The sequence below is a fragment of the Monodelphis domestica genome, chromosome 4, assembly GCF_027887165.1.
Source record: "Monodelphis domestica isolate mMonDom1 chromosome 4, mMonDom1.pri, whole genome shotgun sequence".
Classification (NCBI taxonomy): domain Eukaryota; kingdom Metazoa; phylum Chordata; class Mammalia; order Didelphimorphia; family Didelphidae; genus Monodelphis; species Monodelphis domestica.
This window is the reverse complement of record NC_077230.1, coordinates 377,560,158-377,577,738: the sequence shown is the minus strand read 5'-3', so window position 1 is coordinate 377,577,738 and position 17,581 is coordinate 377,560,158. Positions and strand designations below refer to the sequence as shown.

Sequence of the window (17,581 nt, the reverse complement as noted above, 5' to 3'; positions counted from 1 at the left end):
AGAATAAAATTTTATAATAAAAAAAAAACAAGAAGATATAAACAGAGCAAATGGAATATGATCTCAGAACAGCTAGAGGATAGGGGGAAAGGAGGAGGAGATCAGGAAAGGCCTTTTGCAGGACAGAAGAATTTGAGCTGATCTTTGTAGGAAGCTAAACTTTGGAGATGGGAACATCTCAGGTTTGGGAGACAGTCATTTTAAATGTAGGAAGAGGGAAGATGACATGTAATGTTTGGTGAACAGCAGGACTAAAGCCAGGTGACCCTGGGGATAGAGACCTGGCACCCATCTTCCTGAGTTCAAATAAAAGCTCAGACACTTACAAGCTCGGTGACCCTGGGCAAGTCACTTTATCCTGTTTGCCTCAGTTTCCTCATCTGTAAAATGAGCTGGAAAAAGAAATGACAAACCTTTTCAGTATCTTTAGCAAGAAAACTCCTGCTGAATTCTACACTGCAGCTGAGAGGAACCTTTCGGTGCGGTTAAATGAAGCCTCAGAGATCTGATTTGTGGGGACCCCTCACCACACACACACACACACACACACACACACACACACACACACACACACAGTGAAACTAGTCCATATGAAACCACAACTTCAGGCTCTGAGCACCAGGTGATGTCTAAAAGAAGTTAAAGATTTCTTTCTTTCCCTGAAAGAGGGCTTGAGAGATGAAATCAGGAACCAGTGCTGGTAAATGTTTAACAACCCACTGTCTGGAAGGGAAAATGTACACAAAGACCCACTTTTAAATTAAATCTGCATTATTTTCCCCATGACTTTCTCAAGTCTGGGCAATCAACAAAACAATAACTCAAACCCAGATTTGCAGGCTGGATGATTTTCCAAGATAAATGTTCACAATGAAAATTTAACAATCGGCTTCCCTGAGCTGGTTAGAGCTGGCCTCAGCCAGCAAACTCCCGGAGGAAACCTATTTAGGAAAAGAACACACCTTTGTGAGAGCAAGTAGAATAATGATACACAAGCAACAAAGCAGGTCAGTGTAGAAGTGGTGACCCTGAAGGGATGGGACAGGAGGAACTGATACAGGCAAGTTCCTGGAAGAGGTAAACTTTGAGCCCTCTTGCTCCAGAAAGAATGAGTGGTGAGGGAAGGGCACAAGAGAGAAAGGGAAGTAGGAGCCCAGGGCAGTTGGGTTTTTACTTGGGCCAAGCCTAGGTTTTGCAGATAAGATTTGATAAGATAAGATTGAGCCATTTATATAAGTTCTTCTCAGGAATATGCATCTACTCTAATTCAAAGACTTTCTATCTAATCTCCTTACCTTTCTGATTCCTGCCTCCCCTTCCTTGCAGTTCAGCCCTTTCAGTCTTGTCCACTCTTCTTGACCCCATTTGGGGTTTTCTTGGCAGAGATATAGAGTGGTTTGCTATTTCCTTCTCCAGCTCATTTGGCAGATGGGGAAACTGAGGCCAACAAACTGAAGTGAAATGATTGTCCCAGGATCACCCAGCTTGGAAGTGTCTGAGGCCATATTTGAACTTAGGTCTTCCTGACTCCAAGCCCTATCCACTGCACCACCTACCTGTCTAACACACACTAAATGGAAGCTCTCCCTTTTGAAATTTTCCCCAGATCTCAGTGTAATGGAAAGAACAATGGATTTGATCTGGTTTTTTACCTCTGTGACCTTGGGTAAGTCTCTTTCCCTCCATAGGCCTTAATTTCCTCATCTGTAACATGAGAGTGTTAACTTTCAGTCATTTTCCAGCCAATTGTTTAACATCCCTTATGCATCCATGAAAAAGCTGGGAATAGGGGTAGCTGTGTAGCCCTATAGAACACTAGACCTGGAGTTGAGAAGAGCTGGGTTCAAATGTGACCACAGACACTTCCTAAGTATGTGACTCTGGACAAATCACTTAACATTTTTCTCCTAGCCCTTGCCCTTCTGTGTTAGAGTTATCACTAAGTCAGAAAGTAAGGGTTTAAAAAAAAAACTGGGGATACAAAGACCTATTCCCCCCAAAAAGTGTCCCTGCCTTCAAAGATCAAAGGACTGACCACTGTCCTCTTCCAACAAGAAATCGTTTTTATTTAGTATCTCAACTTTTCTCTGTCATATGGACCTTATACTTCCCATGAAGTGTCATTTTTTATGCTAATGCTTTCCCTCCATGGGTGATCTCCAGTTTCCCCTGAATATATATAACTTTGGGGGCATAGATGTTTGCTTGTTTCTCTTCCCCATTAAAGTGTAGGCTCCTTGAGGCCAAGAATTGACTTTGGCCTCTTTTGTATATCCAACGCTTAGGTACATAATGGGCACTTAATAAATGTTTTCTGCCTGACTGCCACGGACATGAATGATTTGGATCTATGGGACCTTGGACAATTCACTACAAAACCTTGGGTCTCCCTTTCCTCATCAGTAAAATGAAAATGGTGGGACTTGTTGACCCCTGAGCTCTCTTGTGGTTCTAGATCTCTGATCCTAGGTTCTCTGCACCTCCCTCTTCTCTTTCCTCTGCCCCCCCCCCAAGGATTGCAGAGGTGGGGAGGGGGAGAGGAAGAGGCAGATTTAAATGGGAACTTCCCCGCTACCCCCAACTACACACACATCCATACCATAGTCTTAGTCCCTGACTTATGTTGGACTATCATCCAGTGACGATGATAGAGAGGGCAATGAGCCTTCTAATCAAGGACAATCCTGGGACAAGGTGGTTTGGACCCCTGAAAATGAGGTCGCTAGACTGTCCCGATTTAGTGAATCTATCAGGGCCCTAACCTCAGATGATAAAACTCCCCCTTTTCAGCCAATCACTCACTGGGGCTGAAGGTCAAAGCTCAAACGGTGGAGGAGTTGGGAATAATAGACTGGCCTGCCAAGAGACCAGTGACCTTGAGGAGGGCACAGGCTGCCGGCTGCCAGAGGCTCCAAGATGCTTCTTCCAAGTGGGAAGAATCTGAATGCAGATTGGAGCCCGTGATTTTTCACCATAGTTGTTATTTTGTTAATCTATGTGTCTTCTTCTACAGCATGACCAATAGGGAAATACATTTTGCATGAAACCACAATGGTATAATCTATATTAAATTGCTCATTGTCTCAGGGATGGGAGGGAGAGAGAGAGCTTGGAACTCAAAATCTGAGAAAATTCATATAAAAAATTGTCTTTACATATAATTGGGAAAAAGGATAATGAATTCATAGTAAACATAAAATTAAAATGTTAAAACATAGTAATGGAAAAAAATATATATGTAATGACTCCATTTTTAAAAGGGAGGGGAGAGATGGGTTCAAATCTGACCTCAGACATGTCCTAGCTGAGTGATCCTGAGCAAGTCACTTGACCCCTCTACTGCTTGGCCCTTACCACTCCGGAACTGATTGGAAAAACAAAAGGGTTTAATTTTTAAAAAGGTGAGCAAAGAGAAACTTTGCTATAGTGTTTTGTCCCTGGGGTGAAGGCCCCCATCTGTACAAAAGGAGAAGCTGCCTTTCTCCTGGCTAAGATAACCCTCTGTTTTGAAATTACAGTCCAATGCAGAAATGTCCTGGGTTTGGAGTCTGGATGGAATCCCCCTTTTCTGGCTTGCTGGCTGGCTAACCTTGGGCAAGTTTCTCTTCCTGAACTTAGTTTCCTTATCTATGAGAAGAGTCCTATTGGATAGAGAGGTGTGCTAGGAGTCAGGAGGACCTGAGTTCAGGTCACTCTAAGTAAAGAAAACCTTTTGTTGTTCAGTGCCCCAAAGCTTGTACATTACTAGGGAGCTGATGATCTTCCACACCAAAGAAAGAGCTCCTTACACAGGATCATTGATAGGGCTCCATTTTACTGTGACTCAGGGACAGGAAGTGACTTGCCCAAGGTCAAACGGGTAGTATGAAGCAAAAGAAAGATTTGAATTTGAGTCCTCTGACTCCAAATCCAATGCTCTTATCATAAGGATATCCCTTCCCCTATAGGGGAGTGGGAGGGTATGACAAAATGTGCTTTTTACATTTTGATTTTGCTCAGTCTTATATTGTGACTTTGTGACCAGGAAACCTTAAACAAATTCCTTAATACGCTCTTTAATTTCCTCATCTATAAAATGGATATAGTACTGTTTTCACTGCATATTTCCCAAAGCTGTGGTGAGGAGCCAATGAAATAGAATATGCAACTTTGCACTAACAAATGTGAGCTGTTGTTATTATAAAGAGTGAGTAAGCCATCATTCTAAAGTAGATGAATAATGAATAAATGAAAGAAAAACCTAGTCCTTAGGCATTTGCTCTTTGCCAAGCACCATGCTAAGCAGTGGTGATAGAAAGATGTAATGAAAGACCATTCCTGCTCTCAAGGAATCACCAACCTAATAGAAGAAAACAGCACAAATAAGGGAGAAATATTGTAATTTGGAAAGTTATAGGAATGGCAAGTAGAGCCATAGTAAGTAGATGGACATGCTTTCTTTTTTTTTTTTTTTTTAATAAACCCTTACCTTCCATCTTGGAGTCAATACTGTGTATTGGCTCCAAGGCAGAAGAGTGGTAAGGGCTAGGCAATGGGGGTCAAGGGACTTGCCCAGGGTCACACAGCTGGGAAGTGTCTGAGGCCAAATTTGAACCCAGGATCTCCCATCTCTAGGCCTGACTCTCAATCCACTGAGCCACCCAGCTGCCCCCTGGACATGTCTTTTCCAGTAACTGTAATGATTTTAATATCATTCCAGACCTTTTCAGGGAAGAGAGGGCATAGAGTCTACTCATGGCAGCAAAGTGACTAGTGAGAAGATGCTTAAGAGAGCACTGAGATCTCCTCCTTTCCTGTATAATACAGGTGATGCTTTAGTAACCTTCATTCCAAATGGTCAAGGATAGCTAGATGGTTCAGTGGATGGAGCATTGGACTCAGCATCAGGAAGACTCAGTTTCCGTGACTTATGGTCAAGTCACTTGATCTTGTTGGCTTCAGTTTCCTTATCTACAAAATGAGCTGGAGGAGAAAATGACAAATCAGTATTTCTGCCCAGAAAATCCCAAAGAGAATCAGAAGAGTTGGACAAGACTAAAGGAACTCCTATTGGTCAAGCCTAATCAAAATATTTGGAAGGAAATCTGTCCTCAGATACTTCATAGCAATGTGACCCTGGGCAAGTCACTTAACCCTATTTGAGTAACCCTTGCTCTTCTGTCTTGGAGTTGTTACTAAAACAGAAAGGAAGGATTTAAAAAAAAAAGATTTGGAAGGGAAACAATGCCCTCTCCTATTCTCTCACCTGGCTTGTGTACAACCAGAGTTAATCTTCCCAGAATCCCCCACCTCTGACTTATCCCTAACACACTCATGATACAAATACCTGATCATCATTCACATATCAAATACTTCCAAAGACCCTTGGCCTCTCTTAATTTGGGGGGTCATTCTTCCCACTGACCCAGATCAAAGGAACTATATCTAAACAGGGAGTTTTCAAAAGCTTCTATGGTCAGGGATTCATCCCTTGGGGACCCAACTTTCTGTTGATGGATCTCATCTCAGGATTCCATCAGCTTGGTTCTGTGATAGGGAGAGGACATTTGCAAAATCTGTGTAATACAAACCTTAGAGTGATTGACAGGAACATGTGACTGCCCACTATTACAGTTCAGAGGAAAGAGTAATGAATTTGGAGTCCAGAACTTGGTCTTCACTAGATCTGAGTTTGAATTTTGGCCCTGACTTAACAATGCCAAATTCTTGCTGGATATTCTTTGTATTTTATTGTTCAATAAATTTCCATTTGTTAAAGGTTAGGTGCTCAAAGAAGCATCTCGTTTTATTCCAGTCCCAAATCTGACTCTACCAGACTGGTCTGACACAGGCCTGGCCCAGAATGGACAAGAGTATCTGGAGGGTTTCTGGGCCTAGAGATGTATAATAGATACACTGTCATTCTTGTCCACTCCTCAACTTCTAGTGGTCTTTTTTCCATTTTTTCTTTCTTTTTTTAAACCCTTACCTTCTGTCTTAAAATTAATACTAAGAAGAGAAATTCCATTCAAAATCACCTCAGACAAAATAAAATACTTAGGAATCTATCTGCTGAGACAAACACAGGAACTACATGAACATAACTACAAAACACTCTCCACACAATTAAAACTAGATCTGAGCAATTGGAGAAACATTAACTGCTCATGGGTAGGATGAGGTAACATAATAAAAATGACCATCCTACCTAAACTTATCTATTTAGTGCCATACCCATCGAACTTCCAAAAAACTTTTTTACTGAATTAGAAAAAAACATAACAAAGTTCATTTGGAAGAAAAAAAGATCAAGGATATCCAGGGAAATAATAAAAAAAAAATACAAAGGAAGGTGGCCTTTGTAAACCTCAAAATTTCTCAGACATATGAATGTTGGAAATTTCCCCCATTGGGGAATCTTCTACTTAAAAACATTCCCTAGAAGATGGTGAGAACTCTACTTGAGTGTGGGGGATCCTTGCCTTGGGAATATCCCTACTCCACCCTACTTAGGACTGCTTTAGGACAGAGAGCTCCTTGAAAACAATGAAAAGTACTTTGATCCATGCTTATGGAAGGGACAGGAAGTTCTTTGAGTCATGACTGTTTTAGAATTGATACAATGGGATGCTAAGTACCTATAAAGGTGGGGCAACTTGTAAACTACTTAAACCTAAAAGGGTGATAACTTATTCAGAGGATTTTTTCTTAATGAAATTAGTTGACACAGCAGCATTTTTTTTCTCTCTTACTAAAGAGATTAATCTACTCAGCTGTGAATTCAAAATGGGCTGTCTTTTGGAAAACATCTACAGTGATTGGTAGATGTAGGGACTTAGGGGAGGTGACATGGGAGAAAAACCCCTATATAAGAAAAAGCAGAATCTCTTGAGGAGATAGCCTTTTGGAGAAAGCCTTTTGGAGGATCTCTGATAAGGACCACTTGGGAAGAATCTCTTGAGAGAGGTCTTTTGGAACAGTCTCTGGCTGGAAGGCTGTCTAGTGAAGTCAGCTGAGATGGAGCTGGCCTGGTGTCATTAGAAATCCTTACTTAGACAGATCTTATGGTGAGTTATAAAAAACTGACTGATTTCTCTTTTAAGACTCAGGTCTAGGCCATATTGGCTTTAGGCCCTTCATACTTATTCCTTTCTTACTCTCTCTCTCTTTCTTTAATTACTCATTGTATTGTTAATTAAAATCTCTATAAAACCCAATTGACTCGGGTATTTGAATAATTGGGAATATTTCCCTGGCAACCACCTTATATTTGATTTTAAAAACCAAGACACTGTAATGAAACATTTCTGAGGTCAAATTTACTCACCCTCTCTTATATCTATCACAATTTATATCTTCCACTATTTTAATCACTACAGTTTAAGACCTCAACCATTTTAAATCTCACACCTTGCAGTATCAAATCTCAAACTATATTATAAAGCAGTGGTCATCAAAACAATTTGGTACTAGCTAAGAGACAGAAAGGAAGATCAGTAGAATAGATTTGGGGTAAGTGACCTCAGCAAGACAGTCTATGACAAGCCTAAAGATCCCAGCTTTTGGGACAAAAATCCACTATTTGATAAAAACTGCTGGGAAAATTGGAAGACAGTGTGGGAGAGATTAGGCTTGAATCAACACCTCACACCTTACACCAAGATAAACTCAGAATGGGTGAATGACTTGAGCATAAAGAAGGAAACTATAAGTAAATTATGTAAACACAGAATAATATACATGTCAGACCTTTGGGAAGGGAAAGATTTTAAAACCAAGCAAGATTTAGAAAGAGTCACAAAAAGTAAAATAAATAATTTTGATTACATCAAATTAAAAAAGTTTTGTACAAACAAAACCAATGTAACCAAAATTAGAAGGGAAGCAACAAATTGGGAAACAATCTTCATAACAAAAACCTCTGACAAAGATCTAATTACTCAAATCAACAAAGAACTAAATAAATTGTACAAAAAAATCAAGCCATTCTCCAATTGATAAATGGGCAAGGGACATGAATAGGTAATTTTCAGTCAAAGAAATCAAAACCATTAAAAAGCACATGAAAAAGTGTTCCAAATCTCTTATAATCAGAGAGATGCAAATCAAAACAACTCTGAGGTACCACCTCACACATAGCAGATTGGCTAACATGACAGCAATGGAAAGTAATGAATGCTGGAGGCATGTGGCAAAGTAGGGACATTAATTCATTGCTGGTGGAGTTGTGAATTGATCCAACCATTCTGGAGGGCAATTTGGAACTATGCCCAAAGGGCACTAAAAGACTAAACGCACTGAAAGACTGTCTGCCTTTTGACCCAGTCATAGCACTGCTGGGTTTGTGCCCCAAAGAGATAATAAAGAAAAATACATGTACAAGAATATTCATAGCTGCACTCTTTATGGTGGCAAAAAATTGGAAAATGAGGGGATGCCCTTCCATTGGGGAATGGCTGAACAAATTGTGGTATCTGTTGGTGATGGAATACTATTGTGCTCAAAGGAATAATAAAGTGGAGGAATTCTATGTGAACTGGAAGGACCTCCAGGAAGTGATGCAGAGTGAAAGGAGCAGAACCAGGAGAACATTGTACACAGAGACTGATACACTGTGGTACAATCGAATGTAATGGGACTTATGAGAAAGAACACTATCTACATCCAGAGGAAAAACTGTGGGAGTAGAAACACAGAATTAAAACAACTGCTTGATTACATGGGTGGAGGGGATATAACTGTGGATATAGACTCTAAATGAACATCCTAATGCAAACACCAACAACATGGAAATGGGTTCTGATCAAGAGACACATGTAATAACTAGTGGAATTGTGCATCGGCTATAGGAGGGGTGGGAGGAGGGGAGGGAGGAATAGAAAATGATTTTTGTAACCAAGAAATAGTGTTTGAAATTGGCCAAATAAAAAAATAATGTTTAAAAAATAATACTAAGAATCATTTGCAAGGCAGAAGAGTAATAAGGGATAGGCAACTGGGGTTAAGTGACTTGCCCAGGATCACACAGATGGGAAGTGTCTGAGTTCATATTTGAACCCAGAACCTCTCATCTATAGGCCTGCCTCTCTATCCACTAAGCTACTTACCTGTCCCTCTAGTGGTCTTTCAATGAGCCTTCTGATTACCTGAGGCTGAGCATGATGACCAAGAATTTTTTTTGTATCACCATCCAAAGTCAAATCCTCATGCCTAGAAATGAAGACATAAAGAGGAGTAAGTTCAAGATAAGACACTTCCAAACCACAGCTGGTGTGAGATTGATAAGGCTCAGACTTCCTCTATCCCTAACAATTGCCATTCCTGGACCAAAGTCTCAGCCAAGCAAGGTCTAGCTCAGTGGACAAGGAGAACTTTGGATTATCCAAGTTACAGGTTTTCACACCTGATAGACTTTCCTCAGCTCTCTTTCAGTCTATGATGGACTTAAGTCTGGTCTCCTGAGATAGTTTATTTTTTTCAGTTTTAATTTTGTATTTTAATAACAAATTTCCACATAAGTTTTCCAATGTTATATGATCCATATTATCTTCTTCTCTTCTTTCCTCCCTCCTCCCAGAGCTGATAAGCAATTAAATCTGGGTTATTCATGTTTTAAAAAAGACCACATAACATAAAACATAGTTCCATATTATTTATCTTTGTAAGCAAATCATCTTTTTAAAACCAAACCCCCAAACATGTACTATAAGGGGTAAATTTAGGGTTGAGATTGAATATATTTTTAGTTGGTCACCAGGGATTTAAATTCTAAATCCCAATGAAATACTCAAGTCAGAATGGAATTTTATGGTGGTTTATTTACAATAGAAGGAAGAAATTAAGAATGAGAAAGAGAGAGAGAAAAGGGAAAAAAACTGCTCTGGTCTGTCTGAGGCAGACAGGAGTTCAGAGGCCTCAGTCAAAGGACCTCTCCAGAAAGTCAAGGAAAAGGGGAGTCAGCCTCATAACTCACCGCCTGACTATCTAAAAGGAAAGCAGTCTGAGATCTCACACTGAGTGCCTCCAGGGTCAAGTTCCAGGGCCAAGTCTGAAAAAGGTCCCTCTCATAGGAAGTGAAGCAAAATATAATGGCAGTTCTTTACATCACTTCCTGTGTCTCACAGGTACCAATGGTGGCTTAAACTTGGTTTAGGACAGACAGCCAAGGGGGTCAGTCAGTTGTTTCTGATTTGTCACTTGCTAGCACATGCAGGTCATAGGCCTTCCTCCTCCACACATTCCTGGTTGCTAGAATTCAAAGACTAAGCAGGGTGGAGTAAAACCAAAATTCACAATCCCCCTGATGATAATTGGGGGACTAGTCTCCCCAATTGACCACTTAAAATAATCATCTTGTACCTCTAAAATCTTCTAACTACAGGTGCTTACAAAATTTCCCCTTCTAAGAGGAAACTATAATAGTTAGAGATAAGAGGGAAACAGAAGAGAGAGACACAGCAAAACCAGTGTTTTGCTGCGTGCATTGACAAAACCTAATTAGGGGGCAGTCCCCTTTTGACATAAGAGTCTACATTCAAAATAAATGTTCAATCAACCACACCCCAAAGTTCATTCTGGATCTTCTTGATGTAGTGTAGGTTTTTCAGGCATCTTTCTGCAAACAGTTCATTGTCTGGATTTTAGGAGTTAGCAAGCTTCGTTCCTTGAAGATTTTTCTTCTTTTTTTTTTAATTTATTTTTTTTTTCAATAAACCCTTACCTTCTGTCTTGGAGTCAATACTGTGTATTAGCTCCAAGGCAGAAGAGTGGTAAGGGCTAGGCAATGGGGGTCAAGTGACTTGCCCAGGGTCACACAGCTGGGAAGTGGCTGAGGCCAGATTTGAACCTAGGACCTCCCGTCTCTAGGACTGGCTCTCAATCCACTGAGCTACCCAGCTGCCCCTCCTTGAAGATTTTTCTTGAAAAAAATTTTAAATCTTGGATTTTATGAAAATACAATCCCCCCCTGAAGCGGGTGTTGAGAAACACCCAGTTCAACTCAGGATGCAAGGTTGAGTTATGGGGTATGTGATTCAATTATTAAAAGAAAAGCAAAAACATAAACATAAAATAAAAAAATGGAAGAAAATTTAAACTTTTTGGAGAAAGAAAAATTCAACACCAGAATCAAAATATCAAAAATCTATCAGGGGGCAGCTGGGTTGCTCATTGGATTGAGAACCAGGCCTAGAGACCGAAGGTCTTGGGTTCAAATCTGGACTCAGCCACTTCCTAGCTGTGTGACCCTGGGCAAGTCACTTGACCCCCATTGCCTAGCCCTTACCACTCTTCTGCCTTGGAGCCAATACACAGTATTAACTCTAAGACGGAAGGTAAAGGTTTAAAAAAAAGTCTATGTAAATAAAATTTCTGAGTAAACAAGAATAAATTCATAATAGGCCCTTATATTAGGATCCAATTAAAATAATTTTTATCCCACAAGTCTGTAGAACAAAATGCAGTAATATTTCACTTACCTATTTGCAGCCAAGACTATAGGAAGTTGCCATACTATAAGAGAGAAAAAAAAGGACTAGATTTGTGTGTGATAGGGAAATGTCATTCCCTGATCTGATTTTTCATCATTCTCAGGGATAGAGGGAGCCAGGATGATAGCCAAACTTTGGTACTTGTCTTGTGAGTATTTCACAAAGAGTGTGGATACAAGGGAATTCTATGTCTTGTGATAAAGGATGGAAAGGCAAACCTTTCCATCCTTTATCACAATCTTAACATATGTCAAGCATTGAAACCTCAAGTCTCATACTAGCTTCAAGTCCTTTTGTATTGGCTTAGAGTTCATCAATCCCACATGGATTGGTTTGGTCCTTGTTGACCTTGTGCTCCTTGGAACTGTATAGTGGCTCTTTTGTTTCCTTCTCCTGGAATCAGACACAATCATTGATCACAGTCCCATAACATTTATCAATAACTGGCAGGTTTCCATAGTCTAAAGCTGTTTGGGTATGCATTAATATTATAGCAAGTATATATATACATATATATTAACTTATGGGGTGTTTGGGGTGCTCAGGGAAGAGTAATATCTCTGGTATGGAGGGCTTGTCATGCCCTTCTAGGGCAGCTCTCCAGCCTCTGACCCCCACCTGACACCCAGCTCTCACTTGTGGCTCCCAGTAGCTGCTAGCATGCAGCAGCGGCCACACCCCAGGCAACGGCTTCGACAGGCCAGCTAAACCTTGTGAGGGTAGCCATCGGGTCGTCGCCGGCCCCTGGTGAACCAGGGCTTTGCTCACCCAGCATGTGAAGACTGCTTCGACTGAACAGACGGAAGAAACCAATAAGAAGGTTCAACAGCTGAGATGGCGACGCAGCAAGGCACTATGGAGTGCTTAGGTCGTGTTGGAGCACAAAAGACAACATGGCCATCCAATGCAGTTGAGGAAGTCTCCAGGTGTAATGACTTTCCGTGCCACTGGACCCAGGCTTCCAATGCCGAGAGAGTGGGACTGTCTCTGTGCATCGACTTTTCCACTTAAATCTCCTTCACGCACAAGTGTTTTTGTGCACACTCATCTACATCACAGATGAAAGCGCACAAAGACAATCGTCATCCTCGGTTACCGAGAGACTACTACTATATGTTAACTTATATTACTGCAGAATAAAAAAATTAATATTGATTATATGTACCTTAAGTACAAGAAATGAGAAAAGGGAAAAAAATCAAATATTCTAATCAAAATAAAAGAAAAGCAATAATAAAAGTAAGAAAAAAAATTCAGGAATTCAATATGTTTCCAAAAACAGCATCTACTTGTTAATGGATTATTATCTCCAATGTATGTGATAGGATACAGTAAATCAGTATTAATAGAAAATGCTTTCTTCTTGCATGATGTAGCATCAGCAGTGATGGTGGTAAGGCAGGGAAAATTTGAAAATGGCTAACCAGCTGTGGGCACATGGTTTTTATTTTGTATCCTCTTTATTCCTTTATTTCTAATGATCCTTAATAAACCTCATAAAATATAATATTTTATTATTAGAGATATAATTTAATTTTTATAATACCCAGATAAACAAGTGAAAAATCATGTGCTTTCATCTGCATTCCTACTCCAACAGTTCTTTCTCTGGCAGTGGATAGCATTCTTTGACATAAGTCCATCAGAATTGTCTTGGATCATTGTATTGGTTTTAGTAGTAAAATCTATCATATTTGATCATTTCATAATATTGCCATTACTGTGTACAATGTGTTCCTGGTTCTGCTTATTTCACTCTGTATAAGTTCATGTAGGTCTTTCCAGTTCTTTCTGAAATCATCCTGTTCAAGCACAATAGTATTCCATCACCATCATATACCACATTTTATTCAGCCATTTCCCAATAGAGGGACGTCCCTTTCGTTTCCAATTTTTTGCTGCCAAAAAAAGTGCAGCTATGAATATTTTTGTACAAACATGTCCTTTCTCATTTTTAAAAATCTCTTTGGGATATGGACCTAGCAGTGGTATTACTAGATCACAAGGTATGTATTCTTTTATGGCCCTTTGGGCATTCCTGAAACAGTTTACATGATCCAATACAATAAGAACTATCATGACGGTCTGGGAGGGGAACATGGACTTCTGAAGAAAGTTTATTAGAGAAAACCTTCCCTTCTCTGTGTTTCAATTCAATTCAATTCAAATCAAACCAAGAAATCTCTCCTTCCCCATCACTGAGGATACTAGTTAGGGGTGGGAAATGAAAACAGATATTCAGATAAGAAAAAAAACAAAATAAATTGTTGCTGTTGATGTTGTTCAGACCTTTCAATGACCCATGGTTCATGCTACTCATGGAGTTTTCTTGGCAAAGATACTAGAATGGTTTGCCATTTCCTTCTCCAGTGAATTAAGTCAGAGGTTAAGTGATTTGCCTAAAGTCACACTGCTAGTCCAAATTAAAACAGATCTTCCTGACTCCAGGCCCAGCATTTTAGACACTGTGCCATCTAGTTGCCTCTCCAAATAAGTAGATAAATAAACAAAAAGGAATTTGGGGTGAGGGGATAGAGAGCAACTGAAGGAGACCAAAAAAAAATATTCCTGAGTTTGGAACTAGGGAGAACTAAAAATTGAGGGACCCAAAAGGGAGAGCATTGCAGCTTCTCTCATGGAGCGGGTGAGACCCCTCTTTCTAGCTACCAAAATTCCATTTAACTAATGAGTCTGTTGACCCCTCAAATTCAACCTGCTCCACATCTGAGCACATCATAGGATTGTAGAATCATCCATCTCTTACTTGGAGCTATGTATTAGAGGGGAATAGTGAGAGATGATAGGGAAATCAAATAGATGTTACACCAGGAAACAGTTTTGAAGGAAGGGAGCTGATTTCAGAGAACACCCTTACTTCCTGTTCTCCTTACTGAGCAGCCTAATGGAGTTTGCCTCACAGATGATGAGTCAGTTCCTCCCTCTAATTACAAAATCTTGAGGACAGCTTCTTTAGTTGAAAAGGACCTATTTATTTTCTTAGGGAAAGGAAATAATATGGAAACTGGGAGAGGGGAAGATAGGTTTTCCCTAATTCTAATTTCTATCACTTATTGAAGGCTTTGGTTTAAGTCTCTTCAAAAAGGAATAAAATGGACTTCCCCTGATGGAAACAGTAATAATCTAGCTGAGGTCTTTACTGGGCAAGACTCTCTTTTCTTCAGCTCAAGTTAGGTGGAGAAAGGTAACAGCCAAGAATTTCTTCAGAAAAAAAAAGAGGTTAGCCATAGAGAAGTGAAGCAGTGTGTAGATCAGACCACTCCCAAGCAGAAGTGGATGTCCAGAAGTCAGCTTGGGGCTAACTGCCTTCTTTCTCAACTTTCCATAGAACTCTCTCTCCCTCCTCCTCCCCATGGGTCTGGGTGTGGATTCTAAGTGCTTTCTTGAGCTCTTCTTCTTTTGCATGTCATTTCTTCTATCTGTGCCCATTTCTCTCAGAAAAGGACCCTGAAGGTCATCCAACTCCCTCATTTTGTAGATGAGGAGGTGGAAGTTCAGGGACAGGTAATAAATAACAGAATCTACAGGGATTTGAATATGCATCATCTGTCTCTAAATCCAGCATTCTTGGGGGCAGCTGAGTAGCTCAGTGGATTGAGGGCCAGGCCTAGAGATGGGAAGCCCTAGGTTCAAATCTGGCCTCAGACACTTCCTAGCTGGGTGACCCTGGACAAGTCACTGACCCCCATTGCCTAGCCTTTACCACTCTTCTACCTTGGAGCCAGTACAAAGTGTTGACTCCAAGATGGAAGGTAAGGGTTTCAAATAAATAATAAATCCAGCATTCTTACCATGAAGCTATGTTACTCATCTTAGCCTCTAAGCTCTTCCCTACTCACAAATTCCCTATTTCTGTCAACAATAATATCATCCTCTCAGTTACCCAGGATCAAAACCCCAGATTAATTTTTTAAACCCTTATTTAATTAGAATCCATACTGTGTTATTGGTTCTAAAGCAGAAGAGTTGTAAGGGCTAGGCAATGGAGGTTAAGTGACTTGCCCAGGGTCACACTGCTAGGAAGTGTCTGAGGTCATATTTGAATCCAGGACCTCCCATCTCAAGGTCTGGCTCTCGATCCATGCCAACTAGCTGCCACTCCTCAGGTTAATTTTCTACCCAACTCTATCCTCACCTACCATATCCATTCAGTAGCCAGTAACAAGAGTAATAATGAAGTTTTCAGACTTTCAAAAGGCTTTCTATACATTGTTTCCTTTGATCCTTGAGACTTCTTGCTGTAGAAGGACAGAGAATGTCTCTCTCGGTATCAGTGCTACAATAAGAAAACATGAGTCTAGACTTATCCTTTTCTTTTGGACTTTAGAGTCTGACATTATGATAAAGGAATATGGGTCAATAGACACTGCTATCCAGCCAGCTAGCTAGCAATTAGACAACATACTGGAGAAACCACTGGTCCCAGAGATCCTGTCTCAAATAATTCCTTGGGAAAATCACTTAATCTCTGCCTCAGTTTCTTCAACTATAAAATGAAGATAATAATAGCAGGATCAATTAGATAATATTTGTAAAGCACTATAAATGCTTAATAAATGCTTATTCCTTTCCCCTGAAGGACAACGGATTATTTCCCAAGGGAACTCCTACCACCTCTAGGCAGAAAAGTAGAAAGCTCATTGGCTAGAATTAGTTTTCCTTTCAATATTATATGTTGGAGCAGTTAGGAGGCTCATTGAATTGAGAGCCAGATCTAGAGATGAGGAAGTCCTGGATTCAAGTCTGTCCTCAGATATTTCCTAGTTGTGTGACCCTGAGCAAGTCACTTAACCCCTTACCCAGCCCTTACCACTCTTCTGCTTTGGAACCAATACTTAATATTGATTACAAGACAGAAGGTAAAGGGTTTTATACATACATATATATACACATATATATATATATGTATGTATGTATGTATGTATGTGTATATATATAATGTGTTTCTGGATGTTTTCTATTGCCCTTATTTGTCTTTCAATTTTGTACCATCCTCTTTTATGTTTTCTCAATCCAATTATAGGACGCTAAATTGAGTTCCTCTTCCTAAGCTTAGAAAAGATTTTGACCGTAATTCTTTCCCCACAGCTACATGAAATAAAGAATGTCTTGACTAAACAAGAAAATGAAGATATTAAGTCAATTCTTCCATAAGAATTTAATTCTTCACCATTTTCCAGATTAGGGAACTAAGAAACAGAGATGTTAATTGATATGGCCATGTTCATAGAATTTTAAATGTCAGAGATGGGATTTGAACTCAGCTCTCTCCTAATTCCATGTCAAGTACACCCTCCACTGCATGATTCTGCCAACTATCCCCTCCTTTCCACCCTCATGGCACCCATTCTAGTTCAGGTCCTCATTGGTCAACGGGATTAAAAGCTGCAGAGAGTCAGAGCCATATGTAGAGCACGGGGTTTGGAATCAGAAAGACTCATTTTCCTTGATTCAGATCTAGCTTCAGACACTTCCTAGATGTGTGACTCTGGTCAAATCACTTCACTCTGTTGGCCTCAGTTTACTCATCTGTAAAATGAGCTGGAGAAGGAAATGGCAAACCAACTCCAGTATCTCTGCTAAGAAAACGCCAAGTAGGGTCATGAAGAGCCAGACATGACTGAAACAAGTGAACAGCAACTCTCCTACTCAATACTCAATAAACTCCAATGCTTCTAGGTTAAAATATAAATTCTTCTTTTATTAAAGAGAATAAGGAGGCTGCAAACTGAGGAAAGGTCAATGAAATTAGTCATTAAGAGATGTTTGGCAACCTTGGAGAAGGCTGTTTCAGCAGAATGGTGGGAACACAAACAGATAGAAAGAGCTCAGGAACAAGTGAGAGATGAGGAAGAGGAGGCAACAAAAGGAGAGAATTTTTTCTAGGAGTCTGTCTGCAAAGGGGAATTGGGATGTAGGAGGAGAGATTCAGGAAAAGAGTGGGATCAAGGTAAAGGTTTTATGATCAAGGAAACTTCTGCATTCTATAAGCAAGAGGAAGGAACTAGTAGTCTTTAAGGAGATAGTGTGGGGGAGGGAGAGAGACAGAGACAGAAACAGACAGAGACAGACAGAGGGAGTCAGAGAGAGACACA

The 17,581-nt window shown here is 40.1% G+C and overlaps 1 long non-coding RNA gene across 1 annotated transcript in view; it reads right to left on the bottom strand.

Annotated features, from left to right (window-relative positions):
- The window catches only part of LOC130453872 (uncharacterized), a 66,032-nt gene that overhangs the window by 40,991 nt on the left and 7,460 nt on the right, over positions 1-17,581 (bottom strand). The window contains exon 2 of the long non-coding RNA XR_008911509.1: positions 9,087-9,189. This is a non-coding gene — a long non-coding RNA (uncharacterized LOC130453872). The remainder of the gene's footprint in view (positions 1-9,086; positions 9,190-17,581) is intronic.